The sequence below is a fragment of the Taudactylus pleione genome, unplaced genomic scaffold (assembly GCF_031769625.1).
Source record: "Taudactylus pleione unplaced genomic scaffold, aTauple2 ptg000174l, whole genome shotgun sequence".
Taxonomy (NCBI): domain Eukaryota; kingdom Metazoa; phylum Chordata; class Amphibia; order Anura; family Myobatrachidae; genus Taudactylus; species Taudactylus pleione.
The window spans coordinates 8,024,141-8,041,324 of NW_028284576.1; the positions used below are offsets into that span (position 1 = coordinate 8,024,141).

Here is a 17,184-nt window from a genome sequence, read left to right on the forward strand (position 1 = left end):
GTAGCTAACTGAAAAATATTCACTAAGAAAGGAAGATAGCTGACTCTTTGTTATCAATTTCCATTGTCTGTTTTGACAACTCACTGTTGCTCAAGTATTAGAAATGATGCGCTGAACTGAAAGTGCATCATTTCTTTGAAAGGTTGGTGTTTTTGGCAAAAATATTCCGAGGACCTCACTTTCCCTGACCGGGAATCGAACCCGGGCCGCGGCGGTGAGAGCGCCGAATCCTAGCCACTAGACAACCAGGGAGGGATGGTTTAGTTTGACACTCCATGAAAGAAAAGGAAGTTTTCTGAATGAAGTCCAAAGCAATGGAATGTGAGGGAGTGGGCTACTAGGAATCAGTTTTAGAAGGAAGGAGAGTAAAAATGGTTGTGCATAGCAGTCTTAAATTACACCACACAGCAGCTTTACCTGATGGATGTATAGTACTGGCACGAAAAAATAATTTTGAGGAGCTAGACGTTGAGAGTCCCTGGCTCCATGATAAATTGTTCTGGTGCTAAAGAAAGAAGACATTAATGACTCAGATATCAAATATGGTCTAATTGGTTCTGATGAAAAAAATACTTTTGTACAAGAGCACAAGTCTTTTAGTAGCTAACTGAAAAATATTCACTAAGAAAGGAAGATAGCTGACTCTTTGTTATCAATTTCCATTGTCTGTTTTGACAACTCACTGTTGCTCAAGTATTAGAAATGATGCGCTGAACTGAAAGTGCATCATTTCTTTGAAAGGTTGGTGTTTTTAGCAAAAATATTCCAAGGACCTCACTTTCCCTGACCGGGAATCGAACCCGGGCCGCGGCGGTGAGAGCGCTGAATCCTAGCCAGTAGACCACCAGGGAGGGATGGTTTAGTTTGACACTCCATGTCAAAAAAAATACTTTTGTACAAGAGCACAAGTCTTTTAGTAGCTAACTGAAAAATATTCACTAAGAAAGGAAGATAGCTGACTCTTTGTTATCAATTTCCATTGTCTGTTTTGACATCTCACTGTTGCTCAAGTATTAGAAATGATGCGCTGAACTGAAAGTGCATCATTTCTTTGAAAGGTTGGTGTTTTTGGCAAAAATATTCCGAGGACCTCACTTTCCCTGAACGGGAATCCATGAAAGAAAAGGAAGTTTCCTGAATGAAGTCCAAAGCAATGGAATGTGAGGGAGTGGGCTACTAGGAATCAGTTTTAGAAGGAAGGAGAGTAAAAATGGTTGTGCATAGCAGTCTTAAATTACACCACACAGCAGCTTTACCTGATGGATGTATAGTACTGGCACGAAAAAATTATTTTGAGGAGCTAGACGTTGAGAGTCCCTGGCTCCATGATAAATTGTTCTGGTGCTAAAGAAAGAAGACATTAATGACTCAGATATCAAATATGGTCTAATTGGTTCTGATGAAAAAAATACTTTTGTACAAGAGCACAAGTCTTTTAGTAGCTAACTGAAAAATATTCACTAAGAAAGGAAGATAGCTGACTCTTTGTTATCAATTTCCATTGTCTGTTTTGACAACTCACTGTTGCTCAAGTATTAGAAATGATGCGCTGAACTGAAAGTGCATCATTTCTTTGAAAGGTTGGTGTTTTTGGCAAAAATATTCTGAGGACCTCACTTTCCCTGACCGGGAATCGAACCCGGGCCGCGGCGGTGAGAGCGCCGAATCCTAGCCACTAGACCACCAGGGAGGGATGGTTTAGTTTGACACTCCATGAAAGAAAAGGAAGTTTCCTGAATGAAGTCCAAAGCAATGGAATGTGAGGGAGTGGGCTACTAGGAATCAGTTTTAGAATGAAGGAGAGTAAAAATGGTTGTGCATAGCAGTCTTAAATTACACCACACAGCAGCTTTACCTGATGGATGTATAGTACTGGCACGAAAAAATTATTTTGAGGAGCTAGACGTTGAGAGTCCCTGGCTCCATGATAAATTGTTCTGGTGCTAAAGAAAGAAGACATTAATGACTCAGATATCAAATATGGTCTAATTGGTTCTGATGAAAAAAATACTTTTGTACAAGAGCACAAGTCTTTTAGTAGCTAACTGAAAAATATTCACTAAGAAAGGAAGATAGCTGACTCTTTGTTATCAATTTCCATTGTCTGTTTTGACAACTCACTGTTGCTCAAGTATTAGAAATGATGCGCTGAACTGAAAGTGCATCATTTCTTTGAAAGGTTGGTGTTTTTGGCAAAAATATTCTGAGGACCTCTCTTTCCCTGACCGGGAATCGAACCCGGGCCGCGGCGGTGAGAGCGCCGAATCCTAGCCACTAGACCACCAGGGAGGGATGGTTTAGTTTGACACTCCATGAAAGAAAAGGAAGTTTCCTGAATGAAGTCCAAAGCAAAGGAATGTGAGAGAGTGGGCTACTAGGAATCAGTTTTAGAAGGAAGGAGAGTAAAAATGGTTGTGCATAGCAGTCTTAAATTACACCACACAGCAGCTTTACCTGATGGATGTATAGTACTGGCACGAAAAAATTATTTTGAGGAGCTAGACGTTGAGAGTCCCTGGCTCCATGATAAATTGTTCTCGTGCTAAAGAAAGAAGACATTAATGACTCAGATATCAAATATGGTCTAATTGGTTCTGATGAAAAAAATACTTTTGTACAAGAGCACAAGTCTTTTAGTAGGTAACTGAAAAATATTCACTAAGAAAGGAAGATAGCTGACTCTTTGTTATCAATTTCCATTGTCTGTTTTGACATCTCACTGTTGCTCAAGTATTAGAAATGATGCGCTGAACTGAAAGTGCATAATTTCTTTGAAAGGTTGGTGTTTTTGGCAAAAACATTCCGAGGACCTCACTTTCACTGACCGGGAATCGAACCCAGGCCGCGGCGGTGAGAGCGCCGAATCCTAGCCTCTCGACCACCAGGGAGGGATGGTTTAGTTTGACACTCCATGAAAGAAAAGGAAGTTTCCTGAATGAAGTCCAAAGCAATGGAATGTGAGGGAGTGGGCTACTAGGAATCAGTTTTAGAAGGAAGGAGAGTAAAAATGGTTGTGCATAGCAGTCTTAAATTACACCACACAGCAGCTTTACCTGATGGATGTATAGTACTGGCACGAAAAAATTATTTTGAGGAGCTAGACGTTGAGAGTCCCTGGCTCCATGATAAATTGTTCTGGTGCTAAAGAAAGAAGACATTAATGACTCAGATATCAAATATGGTCTAATTGGTTCTGATGAAAAAAATACTTTTGTACAAGAGCACAAGTCTTTTAGTAGCTAACTGAAAAATATTCACTAAGAAAGGAAGATAGCTGACTCTTTGTTATCAATTTCCATTGTCTGTTTTGACAACTCACTGTTGCTCAAGTATTAGAAATGATGCGCTGAACTGAAAGTGCATCATTTCTTTGAAAGGTTGGTGTTTTTGGCAAAAATATTCCGAGGACCTCACTTTCCCTGACCGGGAATCGAACCCGGGCCGCGGCGGTGAGAGCGCCGAATCCTAGCCACTAGACCACCAGGGAGGGATGGTTTAGTTTGACACTCCATGAAAGAAAAGGAAGTTTCCTGAATGAAGTCCAAAGCAATGGAATGTGAGGGAGTGGGCTTCTAGGAATCAGTTTTAGAATGAAGGAGAGTAAAAATGGTTGTGCATAGCAGTCTTAAATTACACCACACAGCAGCTTTACCTGATGGATGTATAGTACTGGCACGAAAAAATTATTTTGAGGAGCTAGACGTTGAGAGTCCCTGGCTCCATGATAAATTGTTCTGGTGCTAAAGAAAGAAGACATTAATGACTCAGATATCAAATATGGTCTAATTGGTTCTGATGAAAAAAATACTTTTGTACAAGAGCACAAGTCTTTTAGTAGCTAACTGAAAAATATTCACTAAGAAAGGAAGATAGCTGACTCTTTGTTATCAATTTCCATTGTCTGTTTTGACAACTCACTGTTGCTCAAGTATTAGAAATGATGCGCTGAACTGAAAGTGCATCATTTCTTTGAAAGGTTGGTGTTTTTGGCAAAAATATTCCGAGGACCTCACTTTCCCTGACCGGGAATCGAACCCGGGCCGCGGCGGTGAGAGCGCCGAATCCTAGCCACTAGACAACCAGGGAGGGATGGTTTAGTTTGACACTCCATGAAAGAAAAGGAAGTTTTCTGAATGAAGTCCAAAGCAATGGAATGTGATGGAGTGGGCTACTAGGAATCAGTTTTAGAAGGAAGGAGAGTACAAATGGTTGTGCATAGCAGTCTTAAATTACACCACACAGCAGCTTTACCTGATGGATGTATAGTACTGGCACGAAAAAATAATTTTGAGGAGCTAGACGTTGAGAGTCCCTGGCTCCATGATAAATTGTTCTGGTGCTAAAGAAAGAAGACATTAATGACTCAGATATCAAATATGGTCTAATTGGTTCTGATGAAAAAAATACTTTTGTACAAGAGCACAAGTCTTTTAGTAGCTAACTGAAAAATATTCACTAAGAAAGGAAGATAGCTGACTCTTTGTTATCAATTTCCATTGTCTGTTTTGACAACTCACTGTTGCTCAAGTATTAGAAATGATGCGCTGAACTGAAAGTGCATCATTTCTTTGAAAGGTTGGTGTTTTTAGCAAAAATATTCCAAGGACCTCACTTTCCCTGACCGGGAATCGAACCCGGGCCGCGGCGGTGAGAGCGCTGAATCCTAGCCAGTAGACCACCAGGGAGGGATGGTTTAGTTTGACACTCCATGTCAAAAAAAATACTTTTGTACAAGAGCAGAAGTCTTTTAGTAGCTAACTGAAAAATATTCACTAAGAAAGGAAGATAGCTGACTCTTTGTTATCAATTTCCATTGTCTGTTTTGACATCTCACTGTTGCTCAAGTATTAGAAATGATGCGCTGAACTGAAAGTGCATCATTTCTTTGAAAGGTTGGTGTTTTTGGCAAAAATATTCCGAGGACCTCACTTTCCCTGAACGGGAATCCATGAAAGAAAAGGAAGTTTCCTGAATGAAGTCCAAAGCAATGGAATGTGAGGGAGTGGGCTACTAGGAATCAGTTTTAGAAGGAAGGAGAGTAAAAATGGTTGTGCATAGCAGTCTTAAATTACACCACACAGCAGCTTTACCTGATGGATGTATAGTACTGGCACGAAAAAATTATTTTGAGGAGCTAGACGTTGAGAGTCCCTGGCTCCATGATAAATTGTTCTGGTGCTAAAGAAAGAAGACATTAATGACTCAGATATCAAATATGGTCTAATTGGTTCTGATGAAAAAAATACTTTTGTACAAGAGCACAAGTCTTTTAGTAGCTAACTGAAAAATATTCACTAAGAAAGGAAGATAGCTGACTCTTTGTTATCAATTTCCATTGTCTGTTTTGACAACTCACTGTTGCTCAAGTATTAGAAATGATGCGCTGAACTGAAAGTGCATCATTTCTTTGAAAGGTTGGTGTTTTTGGCAAAAATATTCTGAGGACCTCACTTTCCCTGACCGGGAATCGAACCCGGGCCGCGGCGGTGAGAGCGCCGAATCCTAGCCACTAGACCACCAGGGAGGGATGGTTTAGTTTGACACTCCATGAAAGAAAAGGAAGTTTCCTGAATGAAGTCCAAAGCAATGGAATGTGAGGGAGTGGGCTACTAGGAATCAGTTTTAGAATGAAGGAGAGTAAAAATGGTTGTGCATAGCAGTCTTAAATTACACCACACAGCAGCTTTACCTGATGGATGTATAGTACTGGCACGAAAAAATTATTTTGAGGAGCTAGACGTTGAGAGTCCCTGGCTCCATGATAAATTGTTCTGGTGCTAAAGAAAGAAGACATTAATGACTCAGATATCAAATATGGTCTAATTGGTTCTGATGAAAAAAATACTTTTGTACAAGAGCACAAGTCTTTTAGTAGCTAACTGAAAAATATTCACTAAGAAAGGAAGATAGCTGACTCTTTGTTATCAATTTCCATTGTCTGTTTTGACAACTCACTGTTGCTCAAGTATTAGAAATGATGCGCTGAACTGAAAGTGCATCATTTCTTTGAAAGGTTGGTGTTTTTAGCAAAAATATTCCAAGGACCTCACTTTCCCTGACCGGGAATCGAACCCGGGCCGCGGCGGTGAGAGCGCTGAATCCTAGCCAGTAGACCACCAGGGAGGGATGGTTTAGTTTGACACTCCATGTCAAAAAAAATACTTTTGTACAAGAGCAGAAGTCTTTTAGTAGCTAACTGAAAAATATTCACTAAGAAAGGAAGATAGCTGACTCTTTGTTATCAATTTCCATTGTCTGTTTTGACATCTCACTGTTGCTCAAGTATTAGAAATGATGCGCTGAACTGAAAGTGCATCATTTCTTTGAAAGGTTGGTGTTTTTGGCAAAAATATTCCGAGGACCTCACTTTCCCTGAACGGGAATCCATGAAAGAAAAGGAAGTTTCCTGAATGAAGTCCAAAGCAATGGAATGTGAGGGAGTGGGCTACTAGGAATCAGTTTTAGAAGGAAGGAGAGTAAAAATGGTTGTGCATAGCAGTCTTAAATTACACCACACAGCAGCTTTACCTGATGGATGTATAGTACTGGCACGAAAAAATTATTTTGAGGAGCTAGACGTTGAGAGTCCCTGGCTCCATGATAAATTGTTCTGGTGCTAAAGAAAGAAGACATTAATGACTCAGATATCAAATATGGTCTAATTGGTTCTGATGAAAAAAATACTTTTGTACAAGAGCACAAGTCTTTTAGTAGCTAACTGAAAAATATTCACTAAGAAAGGAAGATAGCTGACTCTTTGTTATCAATTTCCATTGTCTGTTTTGACAACTCACTGTTGCTCAAGTATTAGAAATGATGCGCTGAACTGAAAGTGCATCATTTCTTTGAAAGGTTGGTGTTTTTGGCAAAAATATTCTGAGGACCTCACTTTCCCTGACCGGGAATCGAACCCGGGCCGCGGCGGTGAGAGCGCCGAATCCTAGCCACTAGACCACCAGGGAGGGATGGTTTAGTTTGACACTCCATGAAAGAAAAGGAAGTTTCCTGAATGAAGTCCAAAGCAATGGAATGTGAGGGAGTGGGCTACTAGGAATCAGTTTTAGAATGAAGGAGAGTAAAAATGGTTGTGCATAGCAGTCTTAAATTACACCACACAGCAGCTTTACCTGATGGATGTATAGTACTGGCACGAAAAAATTATTTTGAGGAGCTAGACGTTGAGAGTCCCTGGCTCCATGATAAATTGTTCTGGTGCTAAAGAAAGAAGACATTAATGACTCAGATATCAAATATGGTCTAATTGGTTCTGATGAAAAAAATACTTTTGTACAAGAGCACAAGTCTTTTAGTAGCTAACTGAAAAATATTCACTAAGAAAGGAAGATAGCTGACTCTTTGTTATCAATTTCCATTGTCTGTTTTGACAACTCACTGTTGCTCAAGTATTAGAAATGATGCGCTGAACTGAAAGTGCATCATTTCTTTGAAAGGTTGGTGTTTTTAGCAAAAATATTCCAAGGACCTCACTTTCCCTGACCGGGAATCGAACCCGGGCCGCGGCGGTGAGAGCGCTGAATCCTAGCCAGTAGACCACCAGGGAGGGATGGTTTAGTTTGACACTCCATGTCAAAAAAAATACTTTTGTACAAGAGCAGAAGTCTTTTAGTAGCTAACTGAAAAATATTCACTAAGAAAGGAAGATAGCTGACTCTTTGTTATCAATTTCCATTGTCTGTTTTGACATCTCACTGTTGCTCAAGTATTAGAAATGATGCGCTGAACTGAAAGTGCATCATTTCTTTGAAAGGTTGGTGTTTTTGGCAAAAATATTCCGAGGACCTCACTTTCCCTGAACGGGAATCCATGAAAGAAAAGGAAGTTTCCTGAATGAAGTCCAAAGCAATGGAATGTGAGGGAGTGGGCTACTAGGAATCAGTTTTAGAAGGAAGGAGAGTAAAAATGGTTGTGCATAGCAGTCTTAAATTACACCACACAGCAGCTTTACCTGATGGATGTATAGTACTGGCACGAAAAAATTATTTTGAGGAGCTAGACGTTGAGAGTCCCTGGCTCCATGATAAATTGTTCTGGTGCTAAAGAAAGAAGACATTAATGACTCAGATATCAAATATGGTCTAATTGGTTCTGATGAAAAAAATACTTTTGTACAAGAGCACAAGTCTTTTAGTAGCTAACTGAAAAATATTCACTAAGAAAGGAAGATAGCTGACTCTTTGTTATCAATTTCCATTGTCTGTTTTGACAACTCACTGTTGCTCAAGTATTAGAAATGATGCGCTGAACTGAAAGTGCATCATTTCTTTGAAAGGTTGGTGTTTTTGGCAAAAATATTCTGAGGACCTCTCTTTCCCTGACCGGGAATCGAACCCGGGCCGCGGCGGTGAGAGCGCCGAATCCTAGCCACTAGACCACCAGGGAGGGATGGTTTAGTTTGACACTCCATGAAAGAAAAGGAAGTTTCCTGAATGAAGTCCAAAGCAAAGGAATGTGAGAGAGTGGGCTACTAGGAATCAGTTTTAGAAGGAAGGAGAGTAAAAATGGTTGTGCATAGCAGTCTTAAATTACACCACACAGCAGCTTTACCTGATGGATGTATAGTACTGGCACGAAAAAATTATTTTGAGGAGCTAGACGTTGAGAGTCCCTGGCTCCATGATAAATTGTTCTGGTGCTAAAGAAAGAAGACATTAATGACTCAGATATCAAATATGGTCTAATTGGTTCTGATGAAAAAAATACTTTTGTACAAGAGCACAAGTCTTTTAGTAGGTAACTGAAAAATATTCACTAAGAAAGGAAGATAGCTGACTCTTTGTTATCAATTTCCATTGTCTGTTTTGACATCTCACTGTTGCTCAAGTATTAGAAATGATGCGCTGAACTGAAAGTGCATAATTTCTTTGAAAGGTTGGTGTTTTTGGCAAAAACATTCCGAGGACCTCACTTTCACTGACCGGGAATCGAACCCAGGCCGCGGCGGTGAGAGCGCCGAATCCTAGCCTCTAGACCACCAGGGAGGGATGGTTTGGTTTGACACTCCATGAAAGAAAAGGAAGTTTCCTGAATGAAGTCCAAAGCAATGGAATGTGAGGGAGTGGGCTACTAGGAATCAGTTTTAGAAGGAAGGAGAGTAAAAATGGTTGTGCATAGCAGTCTTAAATTACACCACACAGCAGCTTTACCTGATGGATGTATAGTACTGGCACGAAAAAATTATTTTGAGGAGCTAGACGTTGAGAGTCCCTGGCTCCATGATAAATTGTTCTGGTGCTAAAGAAAGAAGACATTAATGACTCAGATATCAAATATGGTCTAATTGGTTCTGATGAAAAAAATACTTTTGTACAAGAGCACAAGTCTTTTAGTAGCTAACTGAAAAATATTCACTAAGAAAGGAAGATAGCTGACTCTTTGTTATCAATTTCCATTGTCTGTTTTGACAACTCACTGTTGCTCAAGTATTAGAAGTGATGCGCTGAACTGAAAGTGCATCATTTCTTTGAAAGGTTGGTGTTTTTGGCAAAAATATTCAGAGGACCTCACTTTCCCTGACCGGGAATCGAACCCAGGCCGCGGCGGTGAGAGCGCCGAATCCTAGCCACTAGACCACCAGGGAGGGATGGTTTAGTTTGACACTCCATGAAAGAAAAGGAAGTTTCCTGAATGAAGTCCAAAGCAATGGAATGTGAGGGAGTGGGCTACTAGGAATCAGTTTTAGAAGGAAGGAGAGTAAAAATGGTTGTGCATAGCAGTCTTAAATTACACCACACAGCAGCTTTACCTGATGGATGTATAGTACTGGCACGAAAAAATTATTTTGAGGAGCTAGACGTTGAGAGTCCCTGGCTCCATGATAAATTGTTCTGGTGCTAAAGAAAGAAGACATTAATGACTCAGATATCAAATATGGTCTAATTGGTTCTGATGAAAAAAATACTTTTGTACAAGAGCACAAGTCTTTTAGTAGCTAACTGAAAAATATTCACTAAGAAAGGAAGATAGCTGACTCTTTGTTATCAATTTCCATTGTCTGTTTTGACAACTCACTGTTGCTCAAGTATTAGAAATGATGCGCTGAACTGAAAGTGCATCATTTCTTTGAAAGGTTGGTGTTTTTGGCAAAAATATTCCGAGGACCTCACTTTCCCTGACCGGGAATCGAACCCGGGCCGCGGCGGTGAGAGCGCCGAATCCTAGCCACTAGACCACCAGGGAGGGATGGTTTAGTTTGACACTCCATGAAAGAAAAGGAAGTTTTCTGAATGAAGTCCAAAGCAATGGAATGTGATGGAGTGGGCTACTAGGAATCAGTTTTAGAAGGAAGGAGAGTAAAAATGGTTGTGCATAGCAGTCTTAAATTACACCACACAGCAGCTTTACCTGATGGATGTATAGTACTGGCACGAAAAAATAATTTTGAGGAGCTAGACGTTGAGAGTCCCTGGCTCCATGATAAATTGTTCTGGTGCTAAAGAAAGAAGACATTAATGACTCAGATATCAAATATGGTCTAATTGGTTCTGATGAAAAAAATACTTTTGTACAAGAGCACAAGTCTTTTAGTAGCTAACTGAAAAATATTCACTAAGAAAGGAAGATAGCTGACTCTTTGTTATCAATTTCCATTGTCTGTTTTGACAACTCACTGTTGCTCAAGTATTAGAAATGATGCGCTGAACTGAAAGTGCATCATTTCTTTGAAAGGTTGGTGTTTTTAGCAAAAATATTCCAAGGACCTCACTTTCCCTGACCGGGAATCGAACCCAGGCCGCGGCGGTGAGAGCGCTGAATCCTAGCCAGTAGACCACCAGGGAGGGATGGTTTAGTTTGACACTCCATGTCAAAAAAAATACTTTTGTACAAGAGCACAAGTCTTTTAGTAGCTAACTGAAAAATATTCACTAAGAAAGGAAGATAGCTGACTCTTTGTTATCAATTTCCATTGTCTGTTTTGACATCTCACTGTTGCTCAAGTATTAGAAATGATGCGCTGAACTGAAAGTGCATCATTTCTTTGAAAGGTTGGTGTTTTTGGCAAAAATATTCCGAGGACCTCACTTTCCCTGAACGGGAATCCATGAAAGAAAAGGAAGTTTCCTGAATGAAGTCCAAAGCAATGGAATGTGAGGGAGTGGGCTACTAGGAATCAGTTTTAGAAGGAAGGAGAGTAAAAATGGTTGTGCATAGCAGTCTTAAATTACACCACACAGCAGCTTTACCTGATGGATGTATAGTACTGGCACGAAAAAATTATTTTGAGGAGCTAGACGTTGAGAGTCCCTGGCTCCATGATAAATTGTTCTGGTGCTAAAGAAAGAAGACATTAATGACTCAGATATCAAATATAGTCTAATTGGTTCTGATGAAAAAAATACTTTTGTACAAGAGCACAAGTCTTTTAGTAGCTAACTGAAAAATATTCACTAAGAAAGGAAGATAGCTGACTCTTTGTTATCAATTTCCATTGTCTGTTTTGACAACTCACTGTTGCTCAAGTATTAGAAATGATGCGCTGAACTGAAAGTGCATCATTTCTTTGAAAGGTTGGTGTTTTTGGCAAAAATATTCCGAGGACCTCACTTTCCCTGACCGGGAATCGAACCCGGGCCGCGGCGGTGAGAGCGCCGAATCCTAGCCACTAGACCACCAGGGAGGGATGGTTTAGTTTGACACTCCATGAAAGAAAAGGAAGTTTCCTGAATGAAGTCCAAAGCAATGGAATGTGAGGGAGTGGGCTACTAGGAATCAGTTTTAGAATGAAGGAGAGTAAAAATGGTTGTGCATAGCAGTCTTAAATTACACCACACAGCAGCTTTACCTGATGGATGTATAGTACTGGCACGAAAAAATTATTTTGAGGAGCTAGACGTTGAGAGTCCCTGGCTCCATGATAAATTGTTCTGGTGCTAAAGAAAGAAGACATTAATGACTCAGATATCAAATATGGTCTAATTGGTTCTGATGAAAAAAATACTTTTGTACAAGAGCACAAGTCTTTTAGTAGCTAACTGAAAAATATTCACTAAGAAAGGAAGATAGCTGACTCTTTGTTATCAATTTCCATTGTCTGTTTTGACAACTCACTGTTGCTCAAGTATTAGAAATGATGCGCTGAACTGAAAGTGCATCATTTCTTTGAAAGGTTGGTGTTTTTGGCAAAAATATTCCGAGGACCTCACTTTCCCTGACCGGGAATCGAACCCGGGCCGCGGCGGTGAGAGCGCCGAATCCTAGCCACTAGACAACCAGGGAGGGATGGTTTAGTTTGACACTCCATGAAAGAAAAGGAAGTTTTCTGAATGAAGTCCAAAGCAATGGAATGTGATGGAGTGGGCTACTAGGAATCAGTTTTAGAAGGAAGGAGAGTAAAAATGGTTGTGCATAGCAGTCTTAAATTACACCACACAGCAGCTTTACCTGATGGATGTATAGTACTGGCACGAAAAAATAATTTTGAGGAGCTAGACGTTGAGAGTCCCTGGCTCCATGATAAATTGTTCTGGTGCTAAAGAAAGAAGACATTAATGACTCAGATATCAAATATGGTCTAATTGGTTCTGATGAAAAAAATACTTTTGTACAAGAGCACAAGTCTTTTAGTAGCTAACTGAAAAATATTCACTAAGAAAGGAAGATAGCTGACTCTTTGTTATCAATTTCCATTGTCTGTTTTGACAACTCACTGTTGCTCAAGTATTAGAAATGATGCGCTGAACTGAAAGTGCATCATTTCTTTGAAAGGTTGGTGTTTTTAGCAAAAATATTCCAAGGACCTCACTTTCCCTGACCGGGAATCGAACCCAGGCCGCGGCGGTGAGAGCGCTGAATCCTAGCCAGTAGACCACCAGGGAGGGATGGTTTAGTTTGACACTCCATGTCAAAAAAAATACTTTTGTACAAGAGCACAAGTCTTTTAGTAGCTAACTGAAAAATATTCACTAAGAAAGGAAGATAGCTGACTCTTTGTTATCAATTTCCATTGTCTGTTTTGACATCTCACTGTTGCTCAAGTATTAGAAATGATGCGCTGAACTGAAAGTGCATCATTTCTTTGAAAGGTTGGTGTTTTTGGCAAAAATATTCCGAGGACCTCACTTTCCCTGAACGGGAATCCATGAAAGAAAAGGAAGTTTCCTGAATGAAGTCCAAAGCAATGGAATGTGAGGGAGTGGGCTACTAGGAATCAGTTTTAGAAGGAAGGAGAGTAAAAATGGTTGTGCATAGCAGTCTTAAATTACACCACACAGCAGCTTTACCTGATGGATGTATAGTACTGGCACGAAAAAATTATTTTGAGGAGCTAGACGTTGAGAGTCCCTGGCTCCATGATAAATTGTTCTGGTGCTAAAGAAAGAAGACATTAATGACTCAGATATCAAATATAGTCTAATTGGTTCTGATGAAAAAAATACTTTTGTACAAGAGCACAAGTCTTTTAGTAGCTAACTGAAAAATATTCACTAAGAAAGGAAGATAGCTGACTCTTTGTTATCAATTTCCATTGTCTGTTTTGACAACTCACTGTTGCTCAAGTATTAGAAATGATGCGCTGAACTGAAAGTGCATCATTTCTTTGAAAGGTTGGTGTTTTTAGCAAAAATATTCCAAGGACCTCACTTTCCCTGACCGGGAATCGAACCCGGGCCGCGGCGGTGAGAGCGCTGAATCCTAGCCACTAGACCACCAGGGAGGGATGGTTTAGTTTGACACTCCATGTCAAAAAAAATACTTTTGTACAAGAGCACAAGTCTTTTAGTAGCTAACTGAAAAATATTCACTAAGAAAGGAAGATAGCTGACTCTTTGTTATCAATTTCCATTGTCTGTTTTGACATCTCACTGTTGCTCAAGTATTAGAAATGATGCGCTGAACTGAAAGTGCATCATTTCTTTGAAAGGTTGGTGTTTTTGGCAAAAATATTCCGAGGACCTCACTTTGCCTGAACGGGAATCCATGAAAGAAAAGGAAGTTTCCTGAATGAAGTCCAAAGCAATGGAATGTGAGGGAGTGGGCTACTAGGAATCAGTTTTAGAAGGAAGGAGAGTAAAAATGGTTGTGCATAGCAGTCTTAAATTACACCACACAGCAGCTTTACCTGATGGATGTATAGTACTGGCACGAAAAAATTATTTTGAGGAGCTAGACATTGAGAGTCCCTGGCTCCATGATAAATTGTTCTGGTGCTAAAGAAAGAAGACATTAATGACTCAGATATCAAATATGGTCTAATTGGTTCTGATGAAAAAAATACTTTTGTACAAGAGCACAAGTCTTTTAGTAGCTAACTGAAAAATATTCACTAAGAAAGGAAGATAGCTGACTCTTTGTTATCAATTTCCATTGTCTGTTTTGACAACTCACTGTTGCTCAAGTATTAGAAATGATGCGCTGAACTGAAAGTGCATCATTTCTTTGAAAGGTTGGTGTTTTTGGCAAAAATATTCCGAGGACCTCACTTTCCCTGACCGGGAATCGAACCCGGGCCGCGGCGGTGAGAGCGCCGAATCCTAGCCACTAGACCACCAGGGAGGGATGGTTTAGTTTGACACTCCATGAAAGAAAAGGAAGTTTCCTGAATGAAGTCCAAAGCAATGGAATGTGAGGGAGTGGGCTACTAGGAATCAGTTTTAGAATGAAGGAGAGTAAAAATGGTTGTGCATAGCAGTCTTAAATTACACCACACAGCAGCTTTACCTGATGGATGTATAGTACTGGCACGAAAAAATTATTTTGAGGAGCTAGACGTTGAGAGTCCCTGGCTCCATGATAAATTGTTCTGGTGCTAAAGAAAGAAGACATTAATGACTCAGATATCAAATATGGTCTAATTGGTTCTGATGAAAAAAATACTTTTGTACAAGAGCACAAGTCTTTTAGTAGCTAACTGAAAAATATTCACTAAGAAAGGAAGATAGCTGACTCTTTGTTATCAATTTCCATTGTCTGTTTTGACAACTCACTGTTGCTCAAGTATTAGAAATGATGCGCTGAACTGAAAGTGCATCATTTCTTTGAAAGGTTGGTGTTTTTGGCAAAAATATTCCGAGGACCTCACTTTCCCTGACCGGGAATCGAACCCGGGCCGCGGCGGTGAGAGCGCCGAATCCTAGCCACTAGACCACCAGGGAGGGATGGCTTAGTTTGACACTCCATGAAAGAAAAGGAAGTTTCCTGATTGAAGTCCAAAGCAATGGAATGTGAGGGAGTGGGCTACTAGGAATCAGTTTTAGAATGAAGGAGAGTAAAAATGGTTGTGCATAGCAGTCTTAAATTACACCACACAGCAGCTTTACCTGATGGATGTATAGTACTGGCACGAAAAAATTATTTTGAGGAGCTAGATGTTGAGAGTCCCTGGCTCCATGATAAATTGTTCTGGTGCTAAAGAAAGAAGACATTAATGACTCAGATATCAAATATGGTCTAATTGGTTCTGATGAAAAAAATACTTTTGTACAAGAGCACAAGTCTTTTAGTAGCTAACTGAAAAATATTCACTAAGAAAGGAAGATAGCTGACTCTTTGTTATCAATTTCCATTGTCTGTTTTGACAACTCACTGTTGCTCAAGTATTAGAAATGATGCGCTGAACTGAAAGTGCATCATTTCTTTGAAAGGTTGGTGTTTTTGGCAAAAATATTCCGAGGACCTCACTTTCCCTGACCGGGAATCGAACCCGGGCCGCGGCGGTGAGAGCGCCGAATCCTAGCCACTAGACAACCAGGGAGGGATGGTTTAGTTTGACACTCCATGAAAGAAAAGGAAGTTTTCTGAATGAAGTCCAAAGCAATGGAATGTGATGGAGTGGGCTACTAGGAATCAGTTTTAGAAGGAAGGAGAGTAAAAATGGTTGTGCATAGCAGTCTTAAATTACACCACACAGCAGCTTTACCTGATGGATGTATAGTACTGGCACGAAAAAATAATTTTGAGGAGCTAGACGTTGAGAGTCCCTGGCTCCATGATAAATTGTTCTGGTGCTAAAGAAAGAAGACATTAATGACTCAGATATCAAATATGGTCTAATTGGTTCTGATGAAAAAAATACTTTTGTACAAGAGCACAAGTCTTTTAGTAGCTAACTGAAAAATATTCACTAAGAAAGGAAGATAGCTGACTCTTTGTTATCAATTTCCATTGTCTGTTTTGACAACTCACTGTTGCTCAAGTATTAGAAATGATGCGCTGAACTGAAAGTGCATCATTTCTTTGAAAGGTTGGTGTTTTTAGCAAAAATATTCCAAGGACCTCACTTTCCCTGACCGGGAATCGAACCCGGGCCGCGGCGGTGAGAGCGCTGAATCCTAGCCAGTAGACCACCAGGGAGGGATGGTTTAGTTTGACACTCCATGTCAAAAAAAATACTTTTGTACAAGAGCACAAGTCTTTTAGTAGCTAACTGAAAAATATTCACTAAGAAAGGAAGATAGCTGACTCTTTGTTATCAATTTCCATTGTCTGTTTTGACATCTCACTGTTGCTCAAGTATTAGAAATGATGCGCTGAACTGAAAGTGCATCATTTCTTTGAAAGGTTGGTGTTTTTGGCAAAAATATTCCGAGGACCTCACTTTCCCTGAACGGGAATCCATGAAAGAAAAGGAAGTTTCCTGAATGAAGTCCAAAGCAATGGAATGTGAGGGAGTGGGCTACTAGGAATCAGTTTTAGAAGGAAGGAGAGTAAAAATGGTTGTGCATAGCAGTCTTAAATTACACCACACAGCAGCTTTACCTGATGGATGTATAGTACTGGCACGAAAAAATTATTTTGAGGAGCTAGACGTTGAGAGTCCCTGGCTCCATGATAAATTGTTCTGGTGCTAAAGAAAGAAGACATTAATGACTCAGATATCAAATATAGTCTAATTGGTTCTGATGAAAAAAATACTTTTGTACAAGAGCACAAGTCTTTTAGTAGCTAACTGAAAAATATTCACTAAGAAAGGAAGATAGCTGACTCTTTGTTATCAATTTCCATTGTCTGTTTTGACAACTCACTGTTGCTCAAGTATTAGAAATGATGCGCTGAACTGAAAGTGCATCATTTCTTTGAAAGGTTGGTGTTTTTAGCAAAAATATTCCAAGGACCTCACTTTCCCTGACCGGGAATCGAACCCGGGCCGCGGCGGTGAGAGCGCTGAATCCTAGCCACTAGACCACCAGGGAGGGATGGTTTAGTTTGACACTCCATGTCAAAAAAAAT

The 17,184-nt window shown here is 40.0% G+C and overlaps 17 non-coding genes across 17 annotated transcripts; all 17 read right to left on the bottom strand.

The window, feature by feature from the left end:
• Positions 1-180: 180 nt before the first annotated feature.
• TRNAE-CUC (transfer RNA glutamic acid (anticodon CUC)) lies at positions 181-252 on the bottom strand. Its single transcript has one exon. It is a non-coding gene; the product is annotated as a tRNA-Glu (tRNA).
• A 1,366-nt stretch (positions 253-1,618) lies between these two features.
• On the bottom strand, positions 1,619-1,690 carry TRNAE-CUC (transfer RNA glutamic acid (anticodon CUC)). The gene has a single exon. It is a non-coding gene; the product is annotated as a tRNA-Glu (tRNA).
• Positions 1,691-2,217: 527 nt separating this feature from the next.
• TRNAE-CUC (transfer RNA glutamic acid (anticodon CUC)) lies at positions 2,218-2,289 on the bottom strand. Its single transcript has one exon. It is a non-coding gene; the product is annotated as a tRNA-Glu (tRNA).
• A 1,126-nt stretch (positions 2,290-3,415) lies between these two features.
• On the bottom strand, positions 3,416-3,487 carry TRNAE-CUC (transfer RNA glutamic acid (anticodon CUC)). Its single transcript has one exon. It is a non-coding gene; the product is annotated as a tRNA-Glu (tRNA).
• Positions 3,488-4,014: 527 nt separating this feature from the next.
• On the bottom strand, positions 4,015-4,086 carry TRNAE-CUC (transfer RNA glutamic acid (anticodon CUC)). The gene has a single exon. It is a non-coding gene; the product is annotated as a tRNA-Glu (tRNA).
• Positions 4,087-5,452: 1,366 nt separating this feature from the next.
• TRNAE-CUC (transfer RNA glutamic acid (anticodon CUC)) lies at positions 5,453-5,524 on the bottom strand. The gene has a single exon. It is a non-coding gene; the product is annotated as a tRNA-Glu (tRNA).
• Positions 5,525-6,890: 1,366 nt separating this feature from the next.
• TRNAE-CUC (transfer RNA glutamic acid (anticodon CUC)) lies at positions 6,891-6,962 on the bottom strand. Its single transcript has one exon. It is a non-coding gene; the product is annotated as a tRNA-Glu (tRNA).
• A 1,366-nt stretch (positions 6,963-8,328) lies between these two features.
• On the bottom strand, positions 8,329-8,400 carry TRNAE-CUC (transfer RNA glutamic acid (anticodon CUC)). Its single transcript has one exon. It is a non-coding gene; the product is annotated as a tRNA-Glu (tRNA).
• A 1,126-nt stretch (positions 8,401-9,526) lies between these two features.
• Positions 9,527-9,598, bottom strand: TRNAE-CUC (transfer RNA glutamic acid (anticodon CUC)). Its single transcript has one exon. It is a non-coding gene; the product is annotated as a tRNA-Glu (tRNA).
• A 527-nt stretch (positions 9,599-10,125) lies between these two features.
• On the bottom strand, positions 10,126-10,197 carry TRNAE-CUC (transfer RNA glutamic acid (anticodon CUC)). The gene has a single exon. It is a non-coding gene; the product is annotated as a tRNA-Glu (tRNA).
• Positions 10,198-11,563: 1,366 nt separating this feature from the next.
• On the bottom strand, positions 11,564-11,635 carry TRNAE-CUC (transfer RNA glutamic acid (anticodon CUC)). Its single transcript has one exon. It is a non-coding gene; the product is annotated as a tRNA-Glu (tRNA).
• Positions 11,636-12,162: 527 nt separating this feature from the next.
• TRNAE-CUC (transfer RNA glutamic acid (anticodon CUC)) lies at positions 12,163-12,234 on the bottom strand. The gene has a single exon. It is a non-coding gene; the product is annotated as a tRNA-Glu (tRNA).
• A 1,366-nt stretch (positions 12,235-13,600) lies between these two features.
• Positions 13,601-13,672, bottom strand: TRNAE-CUC (transfer RNA glutamic acid (anticodon CUC)). Its single transcript has one exon. It is a non-coding gene; the product is annotated as a tRNA-Glu (tRNA).
• Positions 13,673-14,439: 767 nt separating this feature from the next.
• On the bottom strand, positions 14,440-14,511 carry TRNAE-CUC (transfer RNA glutamic acid (anticodon CUC)). The gene has a single exon. It is a non-coding gene; the product is annotated as a tRNA-Glu (tRNA).
• Positions 14,512-15,038: 527 nt separating this feature from the next.
• On the bottom strand, positions 15,039-15,110 carry TRNAE-CUC (transfer RNA glutamic acid (anticodon CUC)). The gene has a single exon. It is a non-coding gene; the product is annotated as a tRNA-Glu (tRNA).
• A 527-nt stretch (positions 15,111-15,637) lies between these two features.
• TRNAE-CUC (transfer RNA glutamic acid (anticodon CUC)) lies at positions 15,638-15,709 on the bottom strand. The gene has a single exon. It is a non-coding gene; the product is annotated as a tRNA-Glu (tRNA).
• Positions 15,710-17,075: 1,366 nt separating this feature from the next.
• On the bottom strand, positions 17,076-17,147 carry TRNAE-CUC (transfer RNA glutamic acid (anticodon CUC)). Its single transcript has one exon. It is a non-coding gene; the product is annotated as a tRNA-Glu (tRNA).
• Between the last annotated feature and the right edge of the window lie 37 nt (positions 17,148-17,184).